The 19,214-nt window shown below is 38.0% G+C and overlaps 2 non-coding genes across 2 annotated transcripts; both read right to left on the bottom strand.

Moving 5' to 3' along the window:
- Nucleotides 1-1,035: 1,035 nt before the first annotated feature.
- Trnan-guu (transfer RNA asparagine (anticodon GUU)) lies at nt 1,036-1,109 on the bottom strand. The gene has a single exon. It is a non-coding gene; the product is annotated as a tRNA-Asn (tRNA).
- Nucleotides 1,110-2,347: 1,238 nt separating this feature from the next.
- Trnan-guu (transfer RNA asparagine (anticodon GUU)) lies at nt 2,348-2,421 on the bottom strand. The gene has a single exon. It is a non-coding gene; the product is annotated as a tRNA-Asn (tRNA).
- Between the last annotated feature and the right edge of the window lie 16,793 nt (nt 2,422-19,214).

Below are 19,214 nucleotides of genomic sequence, written 5' to 3'. Positions count from 1 at the left end.
ATCTGTTAAAACCTGTCACAACACCCTGCAAAAGCATTAAACCGTATTTTACAACTTTAAGTATGAAAATATTAATAGTAAATTCTCAATAGACAGGATAAGGTAGGATAAAATTCCAGGATTAAAGAAAAATGTACCCGAAAGGTTTCAAAAGCCATCATCAGGCTATTAGGACATAGTCGAAATGCTTTCACTCAATGAAACTTTTCGGAGTCGTTTTTCTTCCGTATTGTAGGATTTTATAATAGATTACCATCGTTACAACACGGACAGAGTGTTTGATCAGAATTTAGGTGGGAAAATGGCGAGATGACCGTATTCAAGGTTAGTTGCTATAGTTTGTTAGGCCACTTTGGACTTCAGTTCCGCTGTTCACTTTTCGTCAGTCATCAGTTCGTTCGTCTGGCCATAGAAGGAATGGAATCCAGCCATTTTGTGAAGATAATCCTTTGATACATCTTCTGAAGATGAAATAGTTAGTATTTCGTATTTACATGCAGCCCAAAAACTGGCTCGATCAGAATCAAGATGGCCGACTGGCGGCCATTGTTGTTCGACAAAGTTTTCAAGGGAGATCTTGAAGACGCTTCAGTCAATTATTTTAATGTACATGTATTCCCTAGGGTCAATCGTCATTAGAAAATTGGGCCAAACGGACACACGATAGCCGTCTTAAACAACCTCTTTTGTGCCAAAAATATCATCTTTGCCTTGAATTCTACGTTTTTTTTTTCACCAAGGCGCGTTGAATAACATGGTACTTCCTTATGCATTGGTATACATGCATTTTCTGTAAGCACAATAAGCAAGGTTGTAGCTCGTGGCAGGTTGTGGTGAGTTTTAAGGTCATTGATTACTGTATTTGGTCAATAGGGGGCTTGTCAGATTTTGTCTTGAAATTGTCAGATTGCCTCGCATTTCATCACGTGGTCATGTTGTTGCTGGATTCCTAGTTCGATTTTCTTCAGCTGTATTGACAAAAATGTCTCCTGGCCAAAACATAAAAAAACTGTACCAGCAAAGTGAAAAGGAAAGCGTCCCTGGGTGGGCTTGAACCACCAACCTTTCGGTTAACAGCCGAACGCGCTGACCGATTACGCCACAGAGACAGCTGATTGTCCCAAGTGTCGCATTTCGAAGATTTTGACGACGACGATTTTACTATGACAAGTTAAATTTTCACAATTGAAAGGTATAGAAATTGATCTGTAATACCAGAATGGTATCAGAACGTAAGCGAAAATTTACTGATGGTAAAGTGAAGGTGCCATTCTAATCGTCAGTAGATCGATAAAGTTAGCGAAGTTGGCCGAAACGACATGTCTTACAGTCGTGTCTTTATCGTGTCACTCCAATGCTATGTTGATAAGCTTAGTTTAGGTCTTCAAATCAGCACAAGAAAACAAAATCAAATCGTACTATTATGAAATGAAAATGTCTTATTGGAACCTTTTACGACACCCTGCAAAAGCATAGAAGCATATTTTAAAACTTCAAGTATGCAGAAAAATAGTGAAATCAGAATAAACGGGACAAGGTAGGATAAATCCCACGGTTAAGAAAAAATGTGCCCGAAGGGTTTCCTTTCTAAAAGCCATCTTCAGACTATTATGATATAGTCGAAACGCTTTCACTCAAGGAAACTTTCCGGAGTCATTTTTCTTCCGTATGGTGGAATTTCATACAGATTACCATTGGCTTGCCATTGTTTTTAGGCCACTTTGGAGTTCAGTCCCAGTGGGCTATTGCGTTCACTTTCCGTCCGTCGGCAGTTCGTTCGTAAATCCATAGCCGGAATCCATTCATTTTGTGAAGATAATCCTTTGATACGTCTTCTGAAGATAAATAGTTAGTATTTCGTATTAACATGCAGCCAGAAAACTGGCTCGATCAGAATCAAGATGGCCGGCTGGCAACCATTGTTTTTTGCTGTAATCAGCACTTACACACACATTTTTTAAGTTTTCAAAGGAGATCTCGAAGACGCTTCAGTCAATTATTATGTTTCATATGAACATGTGCCTCCCCCCCCTAGGGCCACTCATCATTAGAAAAATTGTGGCAATTGGACACAGGATAGCCATCTTATAACTTTTTTTAACCAAAATATCAACTTATGCCTGAATTCTAAGTTTTTTTCACCAACCAATTAGAAATCGGAATAACAAGGCACTTCTTTATATATCAGTATACATGCTTTTTTTCTGTAAGCACAATTGCAGCATTTCATCAAGTGGTTATGTTGTTGCTGGATTCCTTGTTTGATGTTTTTCAGCTGTATTGACAAAAGTGTCTCATTCTGACCAAAACATTAAAAAAAACTGTACCAGTAAAGTAAAAAGGAAAGCGTCCCTGGGTGGGCTTGAACCACCAACCTTTCGGTTAACAGCCGAACGCGCTGACCGATTGCGCCACAGAGACAGCTGATTGTCACAAGTGTCGCATTTCAAAGATTTTGACGACGACGACACGTTATATTTTCACAATTTAAAGGCATAGAAATTAATATGTAATGAAAACAGACGTGATTCCAGTATTAGAAGATGTGAACGCAATCGAAAATTTACTGGCGGTTAAGTTAAGGTGTTAATATAATCGTTAGTGGATCAGTTAAGTTAACGAAGTTGACCGAAACGACATGTCTTACAGTCGTGTCTTTATCGTGTCGCACTCAAATGCTATGTTGAACAACTTAATTTAAGTCTTTGTTTCAAATCAACAGCAGAAGAAAAAAGAAAACCAATTAAATTCTTCGACAGTCTAGCTATTTAGTAAACGACTAAGATAAGACTCATTAAGTATTGGATTATCATGCATTGAGACTTTGAATTGAAAATAGTGATTGGAAAAAATTAAAGATGGGGTGAAAGCATTTGATATGATTTATTAGCGCGTCTTGAAGCGCTGTTCGCGCTTGAGAGGTAATTACACGTGAAGATGCTTTATTCCACCTTAACTGATTAGTTTTGAGAAAAATGTTAGGATTGAATATCAAATCAGAATGAAGATTAACCAAAGAAGCCGTCTATTCGAATAAAAAGCGGCACCTGTTTACACGTCTGCAATGTTCTATTTATTTTATTTGCACAGATTATCAATTTAATAGACAGACACAGATGAATTAATCACGTTCTTTATTTTCTTACGTGGAGTGGTAACCAGGTGATAAAATAGAGATACGTGGTATTAAAAATAGGCTACGGAATATGGAAAATTAGAAAAAATGAACCATACGGTAACTTTACTCACGTCTACGAGTACGGTACTTCATTTATCGAATTCCTATAGGTTGATCATGGTTGGGATGACAATATAACTATGCTAACGATATGCATGAATAAATAATGATCTCTTTGGATCCATCTCTGCCGTGAAAATATCTGTCTGATATTTTTATATGTATATTCTCATTGATACATATCAAGGTTGAATATCTTACCCAACGATGTTAAGACCCAGAGTTTTTGTCAATATAGTGAATGATGTCTTCATCCATAATAGTGGATTCCAGTGGATTCCAGATAAATCAAACGACAGTAACATTGATGATATCGTTGAATATTAATGTCTGATATAAGAGTGTAAATATTTTTTTTGGCGAAATTGTTTGTCATTTTGTATTGTTTGTACGATTATGGTATCTGTTGTTTTTGGTTTATTTGTAACCTGTGTGTACCTTTCTACTTTCTGTATGAAACTGATACGATGAATAAACAAATGAATATAAAATAGTTTAGGCCATAGGAATATTTGTTACCACCGCCCGAATTAGCGAATCATAGAGCATCATTTCCGCCATTCATTACGCCTTTATTCTTTTTTCACGATCAAATAACTATCGGGTGCATTCGACCGTGTTCTGAAACGACAAACTGTGAAGAAATAAACGACAGCGAATTAAGAGATTCGCTTTAGCCAACTAGCAATTAACACAAAACCGCTAATCAATAATACACGTGCGAATGGCCTAATGAATACACGTCCGACATTTGGACACTTTGTTCCTGGCTCAATATATAATACATATTCTTTCTTTCGGTTAACAATAAAGGGTACGTGATAATGGTCGTATATAGAGAGACGGGCTTTATGAGTATATATGAATTTTGCTGGGTCTGAAAGGTCGAACCATTCGACTGTCGAGGTTCCCTTTACATCTCGCTCGATTTTCCCGTCTTAAAATATCGAATTTCGTGCGACAATTACTTCGCAATCTGTTTTATAGTGAAATCTATGGTTTTACCGTAGATCAATTAAAACAACACGCGAATCGGAGGCGTTCCGCGTGTGTGCGACACGGATATTACGACCGACTTGATTGCCCCGTTTCGAAATCCGCGTTTTGTGTAGTCTCTATCGGCAAGATGCAATGAGAAAGGTACGTTGGTTATTTCTTCAGGGTGATTTTGTTTTTATAGGGGATATGTTTATCTGTTCTCGTCTCGTCGATAGAGGGGGGGGGGATATTGGATATCGGAAGCGTATCCCAGTCGTGTGCTACTCTTCAACTAGAAAGCTTGTTAGCATTACAGAAATAAAACTCTAAATAGATACGAAAAACGAATTTTTGTAACATAAAAGAAACGGTGATTTAGGCGAAGCATAGGGTCCCTAAAGTATTCATTTGAGTTGTGTTCTGTGATTTTCCACTCATTTAATGTATACATAACAATGGCATGTTCGATGCGAAATAAAGATAAATTCAGCCGATCATATTTCTAATAATCACGTGTGTATCGAGTATCAAGTTAAATCAATTTCAACATCGATTACATAAGCATTTACAGAAGCGCATCTGTCTACCTCAACCACTCTCGGCGGAATTTTTTTCTGACTGGCGCGGGAGCTTCGTTCGCTGTTTTCATTCTGATAAAGTATCAAAAACCGCGTGAGTCAGGAACTATCATAATACCCCCGGATAATCGCTTAGCTGTAGCGGAATTTTTGTCTGTATCGAGTCGATGACGAGTTTATTGCGTTAGGTTTTGAGTTATAGCAGCGGTGAGAATAAAAAATAAATCGCGCTTGATCCCACGGCTCCGAGGCGGAATGTGTGGATTATTCCTCGTCGATTCTCCCCGAGAAAACTGTAGTAATCCTCGATAACAAAATTGATACTTCTTTGATCCGTTCTCCTTCTACTGTGCTGCTTTGCATCATCTTGACGCATCGGTTCATACTTTTCTCAGATTACCCCAGACTGAATTTTGGCTCTTGTCTGAAAATATGTTTTCGCCTGTACGAATGTTATTTATAAGTTTTGACGCGCCACATTGATACTGTTCAGAATCCTACCTCGATGTGTGTCCGTCGGGAAAACTACAGAATCTATTCTCTAACAAGTCATTTTCCGTATCCTAATCTGTCCTTATCTAACTCATAAAATGTACTAGAACCGTTTTGATATGAATAAGATAGCTCGAGTCTGGTCAGCGTGGCTTGTTGGGTTAACAACAATTGTTATCCATCTTTTAGTTTGAATGGCAGTTAAGACTTTTTTTTAGGAATGACATTTCCGATAGAAAGAAACTTCATTTGCTGTCGGATGGAATCTCTGAAAATGTTTTTACATCGACGTGAGGTCTGCCACAATGAGCGGGGGTAACAGCAAGGTGCAATTCACGGGGTATGGGATAAACCGCACAGACTTACACCGTATTTTCATTGTATAATAATCTAACGGAAAGATCACTATAAATATTACCCTTTATTGGCACATACAAAATAATAAGTTGACTAAAACAGCCCTTGGTGGACTCGAACCACCAACCTTTCAGTTAACAGCCGCTGACCGATTGCATCAAATTTCTGCTTGTTCGTTCTATGTCGCGCCACGGAAACACGTGGTGTATTTTGGTCGATTAATCTGTCTAATCTTAATATCATCATCGGCCTTTTATTTTCGTTTTACCAGTCTTAGAAATGATTTTGAAAATTATGAGATTGTGATTAGTTAGATATCTTTAATTTTCAATCCTCTGTTCGTGCAGAATAAGATCAACTATTACAAAGCAATTGAGTCAATTAGCTATTACTTTAAGTTAGGCTTCGATGTTTTTTCTATACTCGACTGATCCTCGATCGATGATGGCATGTGCATGAACAAAGTAATTTCTCAATCACTATGAATGAGATTCCTATGAGAAAAAGTGTCAATTGTCAACCATAAATTCAGCGTGGGATGTCACTACACACATCGCGTCATATATCAAAGAGGTGAAATGAGGGTGCAGCGTCAAGTAAGCCTAGGATTTTTCCAGGAATTAATGTCACTCGTCATTTAACTCTATCGCCATCCGATCGTGTCTCTATAATTTTTGACGAAGCCTGCTACGCATTCAATTGGACGTATATAAAGGATATAAATAGGTTATGATAGTTATATGACTAACCTTAATACGAAGCTATACAGCAAATCTGAGCAAAGCGTAGGATTTATCAGAGCGAAAAATGGGTAACATTTATTCGCCAACACGCGCATCAGTTGTTCCAGTGAAACGAAGGCGGTAACACGCGGTAGAGGAAAGAGGGGGATCTATGGAGAAACTGATACTTTAACGAAATGAAGGATACAATACTCGTAAGTTTAAATATATATGTATATATTCGTTTCGTAAACATTTTTGTAAGATGGCAAACAATTATCCTGAAATGCTTACTAGCAACTTACGTAATGTAGAATAGTAAAGCTATCGAAGTGCACTAGAAACGTATCAATCAACGAACTAATTTGTTTGAAATGTAATGTTTGAATTTCGGGTGTGTTTCTTAAAGAATGACGATAATTATTTTTTCGAAAGCTCTCTGTTATTGTGGTATGGTAATAATGCACAATGTATCGATCTGCTTTGATTTCCGATTGCGGTCTTGATTGATTTCATCGATTGATTCGACGCATATATGAAAACTCCACTTCACAATACACGATACAACAAAAATGATAGATCGTATATAAGCGTTGGAGGTTCTTGGCTAAACTTAAATGAAATTAATTCCTTCTGGACAGTCGATTTGTATTTGCAGACGAATGCTTGTTAGGGTAAAAATAGGGTATTTTGTATTCACTGGAAAAGAATGCGTAACATGTTAATTGGTGATTTCAATACTAGAAGCAAGCACAATCGGCTACATACCTGATATACTAATTACTGGTATACAATGCTGCCAAGATCGCTTACCGTTTATTTCATTAGGCCTCATGTTTCCCGTTTCGTCACATTAGTTATCTAATGGGTGATTTTGTTGGCATTTTCGTCATTCGAACGAACGGTTTGGCCAATCAAAACACAAAACTCAAAGTTACGAAGAACTACAAAAACAGTCTTGTAGAATACAACCTGGATGAAATTGACGTTTCTAGCGACAGCTGAGGATGCTGTTATCCGGAAAAAGTTTGAGTAACACTTAAAAGAAAACTAGAAAATAAACAGAATTTCAGTTGAATCTGTTTATAATGGGATTTTTTCAACCGCAGCGAAAATCAGTCCGCTTGAAAAAAACTTCATCTAATGGTTAAATCACTTTTAACGTTAACGTTGATTGCGGCAGGTATAATCCCGGCGTTATCTGTTCGTCGATTGATGAACAGTTTAAACTGAAAGTGCTTCGATTTTACAAGGCTAGACAGACGGCGATGCGTTGTTTGCAAACATCGTCGAAGAAAGAAAAAACCTTGGTGCACTTAATAATTACAACGAACGCCAGTAAACTTAAAAAAGAGGAGGTTCGATATGATCGAGCCCGTACAATCGTCGATTGGATTTGAGCTACGTCCCGCAGATATCCTCATCATTGACTGATTAAAATAGTTCCCGTGGAAGGCGAGGAATTGTAATTCCGATGCAGAAACGGTTGAAAACGCAGTGGTCTTTTCCATCCATATCACGAAGCCTACACGTGCCTGCTCTATAGGCCGAGAATTGATTTTCATATCGTATATATTATTTCATATAATATATTTTCATATATTGGTATAATTTCCCCCTTGCATAAAGCTGTTCTTGGAGTTGCCCTACATATCGAAGTAGTTCATGCGTGGTGTATTTACCTGGCTATCCGCTTACCATCTTTAATTGCCGTTACTTCGTCGGGTTGTCTATCCATTTTCTTGTTGGGTTGGTGAGATAAGTGTGTTTTGTCATTTTTATCAGCCGTATAGAAATAATGCGAGTAGGCCTCTCAAATCCCAGGAGGGAGTAAGCTTCTGAAATTGTTATTGTTCAGGGTTCAGAAAGTGTACGTTTTCCATTCTGCGCCGCTTCCATAGCCATTAAAACGAAGATGAGCCACTGCCGAACACTTTGCCCCCACTTTCACTAACATTTTATGCCACCCGTAATACAGAGTAGCTCACCAGGTGCCTGTTATCACCAACTGATGCGGATTTTTATGTAACAAGCGGTGTAAAGTTATCTCTAAAAAACAGAAATTCGTGCTTCTTATCCCTTATCAACAAGATTTCTAAAAATATACACCAAAGATGCTTGAATATTCAAGGATGATGATTAATCGGATATCATTTTTTCTTTTTCTTCATTTTCGATTTATTTTCAATCTTTTTTTTAAAGTTAGAATCTTTCTATTGAATTCTATGCCAAAATTCCGTCACGATTTATCAGCACATAAAATATGAACCCCTGATGTTTCATTTCCTTTGAATCAATGCGTATCTACCTACGCCTCTTATAGCAATTCTTTTGTTGTTGTCGTTATTTGAAGTGAACAAATCAATTCGAAGAAAAACGAGTGTATAGGTATTCGTGTCATTCGTTACACGTTGCGGTGGTTTGCTTATTTTTATAGGTAATAAAACACAATTTCGTTATCAAAATATCTTCTTTCCCGTCTTTAGTCGACCGGAATCTTGTGGTCAGTGAGTCAGCGAGGAAATACCACCGCGGTTGTAGCTACTGTTTTCCCCCGCTCGTAAAACGGCAATTTTTCGCCCGCATTAATCCCTGAAGGATTATTACATGCACGTACAATAGGCATTCGTGTGAAAATTATAAGAACTTTGTGATAAACAGCTATACGTACTGGTGGTCAAACTGTTAGCCAGTACCCGTCAGCAAGATATAGCCAACCAGACATACAAAGAGCCAGTTCCGATAAGTTATATTTCGGGTAGTGTCCCTAACGAAATTAAACGCTAAAATATAGACGCAATATTCGATTGTAGTTCATGTTGACTCAGGATCATCGTCTGAAAGGTAAACAAATAAAAATAAACGACTGCTATTTGATTCCAATTACGTAGATTACTCTAAAACCCTTCCAATGGTCGACGGTAAATCTGGGAAACTTGTTTGGTTAATGGTCTCACGATAGGTGAATCTCAGATCACGACCTTAAGTTCTCGGTGCTCGGCGTCTGTTAATTCGCGAATCGCCACTTCGAAATCGGATTAGATCCGTAAACGATTGTTTCTGGCATTCAACGATTTGTTGAAAAAATCGACCGATTCGGAAAAAATAAAAACGCTTACAACCGAATTATTTCCTTGCAGATGAATTGCGCAAAACGTAACAAGGAATTCCAATGGATCGAAGAGACCAAGGTTAGTGAACAATTTGCTTTTTTCGCAAATTCAGACGGTAGCATCGTAGGCAGCACCTGCTACTGTCGGAAAAGGGCACATCTGACGAGGCAGAAAATTTCAAACAAAAAATGCACGCCATTCTTCGGCATTTTACTTCAATGCAGTAAATATTCTAGAAAACACTTCGCATCGATTTTTTTTAAAGTTGTCTTAAAGTGGCCTTTTTGGAAGTTGTCCTACCTTTCATAAGTTGTCCCACCTTCAACAGTGGTCGCTCGATGTTCTGAGACGATCTCATATTCGACCAAGACGTGCCAATTATGGTAATAATGGTCAACAACGGAACACAACTGGTATATACTCTAACATAAAGCTGTCGAATTTGAATGGACTATGCATTTATTATGTATACACAGGGTTATGTACGATGGTAGATAAACCCTTGTTTAATTGATAGTATGGTTAATTAGATTGTATATGGATGTCACGCAAGTATTCTCTTCGGATCTCAATCATATTGTAGATAGTCAATCGGTAAGGTGTGACTATACAGTCGTCGGGTCCTATGAATGCTTCTATGAAGAGTCGACCGAGTCCGAGTCTGGCTTTGAATCGACGATATTTAGGTCAAAAATAGTTGCTTTTCATCAATATAACTTCCTGTTTTGATTTTGGGTGCAGACGACTTCGCTTGTGCAATGGTAGAACTATCGGGATAATATTGAACAAACACTTCGAGCCATTGTGACTCTTTCACAAAAAATGGATGTTTCGTATATAGACAAGAGTCTCAGACCTCGGATTATCTATTCGGCGAGATTTATAGGTCATAAATATGTCGTCACGATAACTCGGAAACCGCCGAATTTTGAGAGCATCAATTTTGAGGATTTCGTAAAATTTTCGAATGGCATAATATGCAAATGTCAGGTAAAATGATTCTAAATATGGCATGTCCTATAACCACCGGGATAGATAAACATTAATTTGGGACTGGTCGCAGGTGTGCACGTTATCGCTTTTCCGTGATACTGGTGTGATGGAATCAGATGCCCCCGATGTCAGATAACCCCCCCCCCCCTACAATAGATTAATGGATTTTAAGTGGAGAGTCGGAATGGGGTTGCTGACACCAGGGAGGTGGGAGTGAAAACTCCCACCTCCCTGCTGACACTAACCCTAACCCTTAATCCTGAGATCTATTGTAAGGAAGACACGAATAAGGGGAGGCATTTCCTTCTATGACACTAACCTTGTAGGGCCTACTAAAACATACATAGGGATCTAAGGGACACCGCAGTCTACATGAGATTCTCACCCAAAATCCCATATTAGATTCATTCATATCCAAAAGAGCACCCGCATTTACAAAATGATTCTCATCGACGACATTGGCCGTCGATAATGTATATAGTAAAAGCACCTCTTTGGGAGATTGGGTGAGGCGAGGCAGGCAACACTGCTTAAGATTTAGTCTTAGGCGGAGTAGTAAATCTGTTCATGTTACGTCGCAATGCTTTGGTGCCCTTTTTGTTGTGGTAAATCATTTTCCAATTTCGCGGCGTCCGTTGAAAAATATCGACTACAACGTTCACGCGACGTTATCGAATTACCGCAAGCGGTCATAAAATTAATATCGCGCATTAATGAATAGTTCAGAAAGAAATTACACTATATCACAACTGGCTCGCCTTCTAATTTCCTCGTGTTCATTATAGACAAAAATACATTCGTCGCGTCGTCAATCACGGGTTCTCGCCCAACTTATATTTTTTCCTGGAATTTTGCATCACGTTGATTAAATGATTAAAATCATTTTTTCATGACGCTGGAATACCGGTAACAATTAACAACGAGCGGTTAATGAGTTTGCAATCTCCGAAATGCTCGATTTATCCCTATTTGTAGTTGAAGATTGGCAGTAATCGATTCATAATTGAAAATTGTTTTAGCCAGGCGGTGTTGAATTATGTTGTTTTTTTGGACGCCGTAAAAACCGTTGCAATAGTTTTTATATCTAAATTGATACAGCGTTTATTCAAGGGGTTCCGTGTGAGTCGATCAATACGCCATCAATTTTGGCGTTTATTTTGTAATCAAATATATTTCACAACTCATATTCTATTTTCATTGTCAACAATGTTAAGCAATATATGTGTCATTTTTCAAAATGTCAATAAAATTTCAAGTTTTCTTCATCTCATTTCAACATTTCTCTAAATTTCCAATTTCTACTTTTCCAATTTCAATTTTTCCAATGAGACTTTTTCTCGAATCACTATACATGATTTGCAAACACGTTTAACCTCTGATTTCATTTTAGGCTTGTCTTTTGCAAACCCCGACGGCCAGCAACCTACAAGCGATTCGTTCTTCGTTGAAGATTTTGCACCGAGTCCAGAAGGATCTCGGTCGCTTTCAGAACGTATTAGAAGGATACCAAAAATCACAGGTAAAGCGACTTTTTCATTTTCATATATTTTTCGCTGCGCAAGATTCGTTTTAGGACGCGACATTTTCGAAAACGTTTTCGTCGTCAACCATCTTTGCATCGTTTCGTTTCTAAGCGAGTGTTTAAACATTTTCGCTTTCACTAACAGAAAACAGACAATTCACATTTCAAGTAGCCTATATATCAAAACATTAGCGAACAATTTAACGAGTGTTTGCAGATGACCGGTCTTCTGGAATTCAGCATTGACATATGAGCTCCCGCACGCTGTCATCTGTCATAAAACCAACATGTGGCATACGAAAGTTGAACGAGTGCAATTAGAAAAGTTGACCACGCATAATTAAACATTGATGAGCTTGTTGTTGTCACTATGCCAAATTGTCAATATTTAAGGTTGACATATTTTCATAAACATCGTAATTCTAAAGACAATTCGACTGATAGAATATACGAAAATCTACATCTACTGCGAGTAATATACTATTGGGATACTAAATTAAAATCAACATTCGGCGGATTAGCGCTTTAAACAGGCTAACTGAATACAAGTCGCTTTTGGGTGATGTTCGTTGTTAAATTTAGCGCACACGGCGTTGCATCTCATCCGGCTGACAATGAAGTAGCATTCTCCGACGCTTCATAAATGTATAGCAAAATCAATGCGACTTTTGTTGTCAGAAATCCGAGCGGTTTCGGCACGCGCTTCGCCTCCGATACATATAGCGCGTAATATCTCGACAATGACGCCGACAGCGTTGTGACGTTCGAACGCTAGAACACGAACGTTGTCACGAATGGACGTACTGGTTGCACGGCGTTGTAACATTGCATCTTAGTTTTCTTATTTGGATTAATCGACGCACGGACTTACACATTAGCGCTTTCAGCTAGCTACATGCAGCTTATACCCGAGATACGCGAGGGTCGAAATACTAAACACTATTGTCGTCGCAAAAGCACGTTCATCATCCCTTCATTAGTGCTATAAACTCACTTCAGGGAAGATTTACATACATTGTGCTGCTATCTTTCGCGACATCTCATTCGCGACATCTCATTTCGCTCACCGCGCGTAGATGTTAGCTTCGTAGAAAATATTGATAGGATAGAAAAATAGGGCAAAACGAAAATGACAAGCCGATGTTGCGGACATGTCGGCTGTACCAAATGCCGCCCACACGGTCATTTTCACGCGCATCATTACAAACCGTGGACTTACAGAAAATCGCGAAGCAATACGGACACCGCCGCGCACAGGACTACTCATAAAACAGATCCGCATAAAAGAACATTATCTTGGAAATACTATCGCCGTCAGGCATACTTACGAACAGAGCCCCCTAGGGTCGAGGTTGGTTATAGATATTTATATTGTTGTAGTCGTACCCCCACAGTATACTACCCTATTCATACATCTCCATTTACTTGTTGAAGAGAGATCCGTGACTATGTTTCACACTACCGTGTCAATTTATCGGTAATCGTTTTCCGCGGACTATTATCTATTGATCATGTTATCCCTTATACGTAGCTATGTTGAATTGATATTTCTGTCACATTTGGAGATGAACGTATAGCCATCTATCTCATCTGCCGATGAACCAATATCTCCCACTCTCTTTTGAAGCTGTTCTCGCCTAGTCCACGAATTAAAGTTGTCGTGATGTTGGAAATATAATTTCGTCTTTTTTCCGTGCTTGTTTCTATGGCATTTCGTTCAATCGACGACGCGGTTTATTTTGCAAAGAAATTGTCTTCTCGCTAACAATAGAACACGCGCTCCACGAGCGATCGAGCTTGACGTCAAACAAAAAAAAAGAAAAAAACAAACCGTACCATTTTCAGCCTCGTGCGAAAAAGACATCGATTAATAGCGCCGTTCATTCAAAATGCGCATAGCGATGACTCGAACCTGACTATTTAAAGACGCTCACAAATCATTCGTAAAATCTTAGTCAACAAACGAGAAATTAGAAAACCACGCAATGAGTTGGCATATAATCCTCCATCGATCACCACAGGTGCTGGCATTCGATAAACTATCTAATGCTCGCGAAAAAAGATATATATACGATTTGTCGTATACGTATCTGGATCTTAATGATAATTATAATAATGATAATGATTATGATGAGAATTCATTTGCTTATGTAGCGCAACTCTTATGAAACATAATCATTGCATTACACTAAACATTTAGACATTATTATAGCAGATTAAAACAACTTAAAGAATTTTTTCTGATATAAGGTTTTTAAACGTGATGCAATGAAACGGCAGGAACCTGACGAAGCCGGATGATAATTGCCTTTAAATTTGCGCTAGAGTACAATATACCTCAGTATTTCAGATTCAGTATTGGATATGCTTACGTATTCATGGGCTTATTGTCTTTTTGTTTTCAATGCAGGATCTTTGAATTCCTTCTCAAACTCGCTTCTCTCTGCTTGTGTGGCCTGAGTACGGAAGAGCAATGCGGCCAACAACATTTTATTTTCACTTTGAAAAGTCGACTTTTCGACCTAGTAAGTCGACTTTTCGAGTTATAAAGCCGACTTTTCGACTTTAAAAAGTCGACTTTTCGAGTTATTAAGTCGACTTTTCGAGTTAGTAAGTCGACCCTTCAAAAAGTCGACTTTTCGGCTTAATAAGTCGACTTTTCGAGTTTAAAAAGTCGACTTTTCGACTTAATAAGTCGACTTTTCGAGTTTAAAAAGTCGACTTTTCGACTTCAAAAAGTCGACTTTTCGAGTTTAAAAAGTCGACTTTTCGAGTTTAAAAAGTCTTTTCGTACGTCCGCCGGCAGTGATGTGATAGTTGTTCGACCCAATATATTGCTGACCTATAGCTGACCTAATTTCAATAAAGAGACGCATACTTAAGGCCCCATAGTAAAACGGGAGGGGAGGGGGTTCAGGCAGAAATCTCAAGGAGTATATGGCCCCTAAAGCCCTGTGATTTTCCAACCATCTGGAAAATTAAATTGAATATGTAACCATTTGTATTTGCCTATGAAGGGCTGAAAAATTACACTAGCTTGAAATTGAATGTAGGAATAAGGGAGAACACCCTTAATGCCCTTAGACCCCCTGTATCTTGTAATTCGATGAGGTATCCCTCAGTGTTCTATGAACCAGAATTAGGTCAGCGATCTCAATATATCAATATGAATAAGTATACTTCATCAATTTTACAATGTCGTGATATTGATGTCGACTTTTGCGATATTGTCTCAATAAATTGACATGCATTTTAAGGTTAACTCGTGATAATTATGTCGATGGAACGGTAATGTCGAGATACAGTATATCGACATAAGTTAAAGTCGTGAGCTGTATCACGATTTACCGTGATAAGTTTTCGCGATAAGACAACATTAACGCGATGTATCGACTTAATCATGTCGATAAATCGCTATATATCTCGTTTTTTCGACATAATTTCGTCGTGATAAAGCCTCGCCACGGTTTTGTACGCGTCCCAAAAAGTGACAGTCGAAAAGTCGACTTATTAACTCGAAAAGTCGACTTTTTAAAGTCGAAAAGTCGACTTAATAACTCGAAAAGTCGACTAACTAAGTCGAAAAGTCGACTTACTAACTCGAAAAGTCGACTTATTAACTCGAAAAGTCGACTTTTTAAAGTCGAAAAGTCGACTTTTTAAAAGTCGAAAAGTCGACTTAATAACTCGAAAAGTCGACTTACTAAGTCGAAAAGTCGACTTTTTAAAGTCGAAAAGTCGACTTTTTAAAGTCTAAAAGTTGACTTTTTAAACTGAAAATAAAATGTTGTTGGCTGCATTGCTCTTCCGTACCTGAGCGTATCGCTCTAAAATTAAAGTGGTCGATTCATTTACATTCGCTTATTCACACTTTTAAGTACATACACGTTGAGTGCCCTACAGCCGTGTGTGTTTACGTGACCATCGATTTTACTGTCATCTGAATTTTTCATTATTTCAGGGCTACAGCAACACCAACGATCTGTCGGAACTGGAAGACCGATACAAGGCTTTACGAGTAAGTTGTTACCAACGGAAACTGCAGAACATCTACGATGACATTTAAGCATCGGACAATGAATAATAGATTACGCCGTATAAATTTACCCCCATATATGCTATAGCTCTCGAAGTGTTTGGTTTAAAATGCGATGAAAGCTGATAACAAAAACTACGGCGATCGCGGAAACCGATGTATTGCATTAATGTTATGTACTATATACTCACTCACTTCCTTTTAGTTGTCGCTAATCCCATGCTTTCGAAAATTTCTGAAGATAATTAAGAATACAAAAAAAACTAAAATCGCTGAGAACATCGGTAAATAAATCTGTCGGTTTTCTAGGGCTTATTCATATTCAGTATCTTACAATATCACCTCTTTAATCTTTGATTGATGATTCATATTCGATTCTATGATAATTGAGAATAGATCACTTTTGGTCGATAATGGAATCATACATTTTTAATCATCAATACTTTCGGTACTGTGCAGAAAAATACTAACGATTAATGTCCCTGTTATTTCTCGTATGTTGATGCTTTGCTCATCCTGCGGTTGCGAACAACAATAATTCGAGATTTCATTGTTGTTTCTAATAACAAGGAAGTTATCGGTAAATGTTTGGAAAGATCTCCATGCTTGATATCGAATACTCATAATTGCGATTGGATGTCGGGTACCAAGATACATTTCTCCTACATTTACATTGGTATTCAGCGTTATTCATAAATGCATTGTCAAAGCTGATTAACCGTGGAAATAAATTATTTTCGACTCAGTTACATTGGATTAATTGAGGATTTCTTTCGTCTTTCCAGGAGGCTGCTCGAGACCGTCAGCATTGCTTAGAAACGGCCGTGCAGGTCGCGGAAGTTGAAACGTTCTACCAGCGTTTATCGTCCGAAGTAACCGACAGGGCAACGCGTTTAGTTAAAAATGAATCTCAACATCAAGAAATAAAACAAAAACACCAACAAGATAATGCAACTAACGTAAGCCCAATTAGAACAGTGAAAAGTTTATGCCTAGATATATCGTTAACCGTTTTGAGCTTTATAGTTAAACATGTTTGAATCCCGAATCAGGTAGTTCTCAAAATCACAAGAAAATAGGCTTTCATTACCATTGATCTTTGGTGCCAAAGCAAACAACGATATATGACAATCAAATTTGCCGTACGTGAGGTCCCGTATTTGTTCTATTTAGTGTATAAGTGCTTCGTATCATAGTAAAATTGTATTCACGTCGGCCGGTCATTATACTTCTAAGATGACCAATGTAAATATGCATTTATCATCGTAAATATGATTAGAAGAGGTTTGATTGATGTTTGAAACCGGAAAATACGTCCCCTGTCTACTTTCCGAAATTTTTTATATCTACAATTGTTTTTTCTTTAACAGGAGGCATCGTTTCACGTCCGAGACTCGTGGCGCTGGTTGTCCCGGGTCTCACATTGTCAAGATATCCATACATGTAACGCCTCTGATTACCATCAGGTAAAATTCGCCTTTATATCGAAATATTACCGCGAGACTCCTTCACAAATAAATTAGAAAAATTGAAAAGTAATTGATAAAGAACATTCGTGACATATTTCATTCATCTCTTAGTTTTTCCATAAATCCCGCCGTTGTGAAAGAAAACTAAACGCTGTTGCAAACATCGATATTGCAACCGACGAAGAAAGTAAAGAATCTCAACTGCTTCTTAATTCTCTCAAGGTCAGTATAGGGGGCCGTTCCGAACTAGTATTAATGAAGATAACCATTAGGATCACATATAGTCGAAACGTTAGAACAAATCATGAACTCAAGGGAATATTTCTGACTCTTTTTCTTCCTTAGTGTGGCATGTTATGTTATTCAACATAAATGAATGGCTTTTATTTGAGAACTATTTCTACTATGAGTTGATTTTATGATTTTTGCAGAGAAAAACTTGTGAACTGCTGTCACTTCAAGAAGAGGTCGAATGGTTGTATCGAAAGTCGTCCGAAATACAACCATTACCGCAACGAAAGCAGCCCGACTGTCCGGTCCGTGTTCGGGCTCTTGTCGAATATCAACATGATAATGTATGTTCATTATTGCCGGTATAAAGAAACATTATAAGATGACAAGATAGCAAAATTTTGTTTATCGAATTTTGAAATAGCGTAGAAGTACTTCATAATTTTGAAGAACGGAGGATGATAGTCTTTAGTGTCTTTTCACATCAAAACATTAATCTCTTTTTACGATCTTCTTAATAATAGATGACTTTGAAGGAAAATGGAAACTATACCTTACTAGACGGGAAAGAACCGGCTAAATGGAAGGTGCGTATTGATACATGTATACATATTATAGGTACACGAATGTTGTTACCAAATTTGAATCATCAATTAAAAATAGATAATATCTTTACTACGTTTCTGTCTATGATTACCACAACTTGCCGGGAAATTACCGTCGATACGAGGGACTGGATCTATTGGTTGTTCGTTATTTATCATATAGTCGGAAATTCTTTCTTCGTTTTATCTGGAAATAGGTTCAAGATTGCGAGCGACGCATAGCTACGGTTCCTTCGTTGATATTCGTATTCTGTTCCGCTGATCGCACCGCTATTCAAACGGCTCAACGGTATGTTACTATTGAAGATGAAAAAAAAAACACGAAATATTTCCATGAGATAAGATGTGAATGAAATTGCCACTCGAGGGCGAAGTGGCCCCCTTGGAAATCCAAACGGCGAAGGCAAAAATGTGCATTCCTCTTGTTCAATTAGTTTTGAAATGTTGAAGGTATTGAGCATGTATTGTAGTCGGGTCTTAAAACGGAAGTATTCTGCTTGTTCGTTTCTAGTTGCCGTCAACAATTCATATCAGTGTGGTCCACTGTCATCAATATCTTTCGTAAAGCTGTGATATTGTACCTGGTTCACGTTATCAACGAGACAGCTAAACAGGTATGCCTTACAATAATACATCATAAGCGGAAATAATCTGCTAATACAGTAAATCTCGCCTTTGTACTCGGATATAAGGCCAACTCTGACAAAAACGAAATTATTTTCTGACTTCCTAATTTTCCTATGCGCTTACCTGGGACTAATTTTGCAAGTCCTCGTTTGCGAGATTTACTGTACATATACATGTATTTCTCTTAAAAAGCGATTTCGTTTAAGACTGAGCTCGAGATTTGTAAACAGTCTTACTCAATAGTGATATATAG

Source organism: Tubulanus polymorphus, chromosome 1 (assembly GCF_964204645.1).
Source record: "Tubulanus polymorphus chromosome 1, tnTubPoly1.2, whole genome shotgun sequence".
NCBI classification, from domain to species: Eukaryota; Metazoa; Nemertea; class Palaeonemertea; order Tubulaniformes; family Tubulanidae; genus Tubulanus; species Tubulanus polymorphus.
This window is presented reverse-complemented; position numbering and strand designations above follow the sequence as displayed.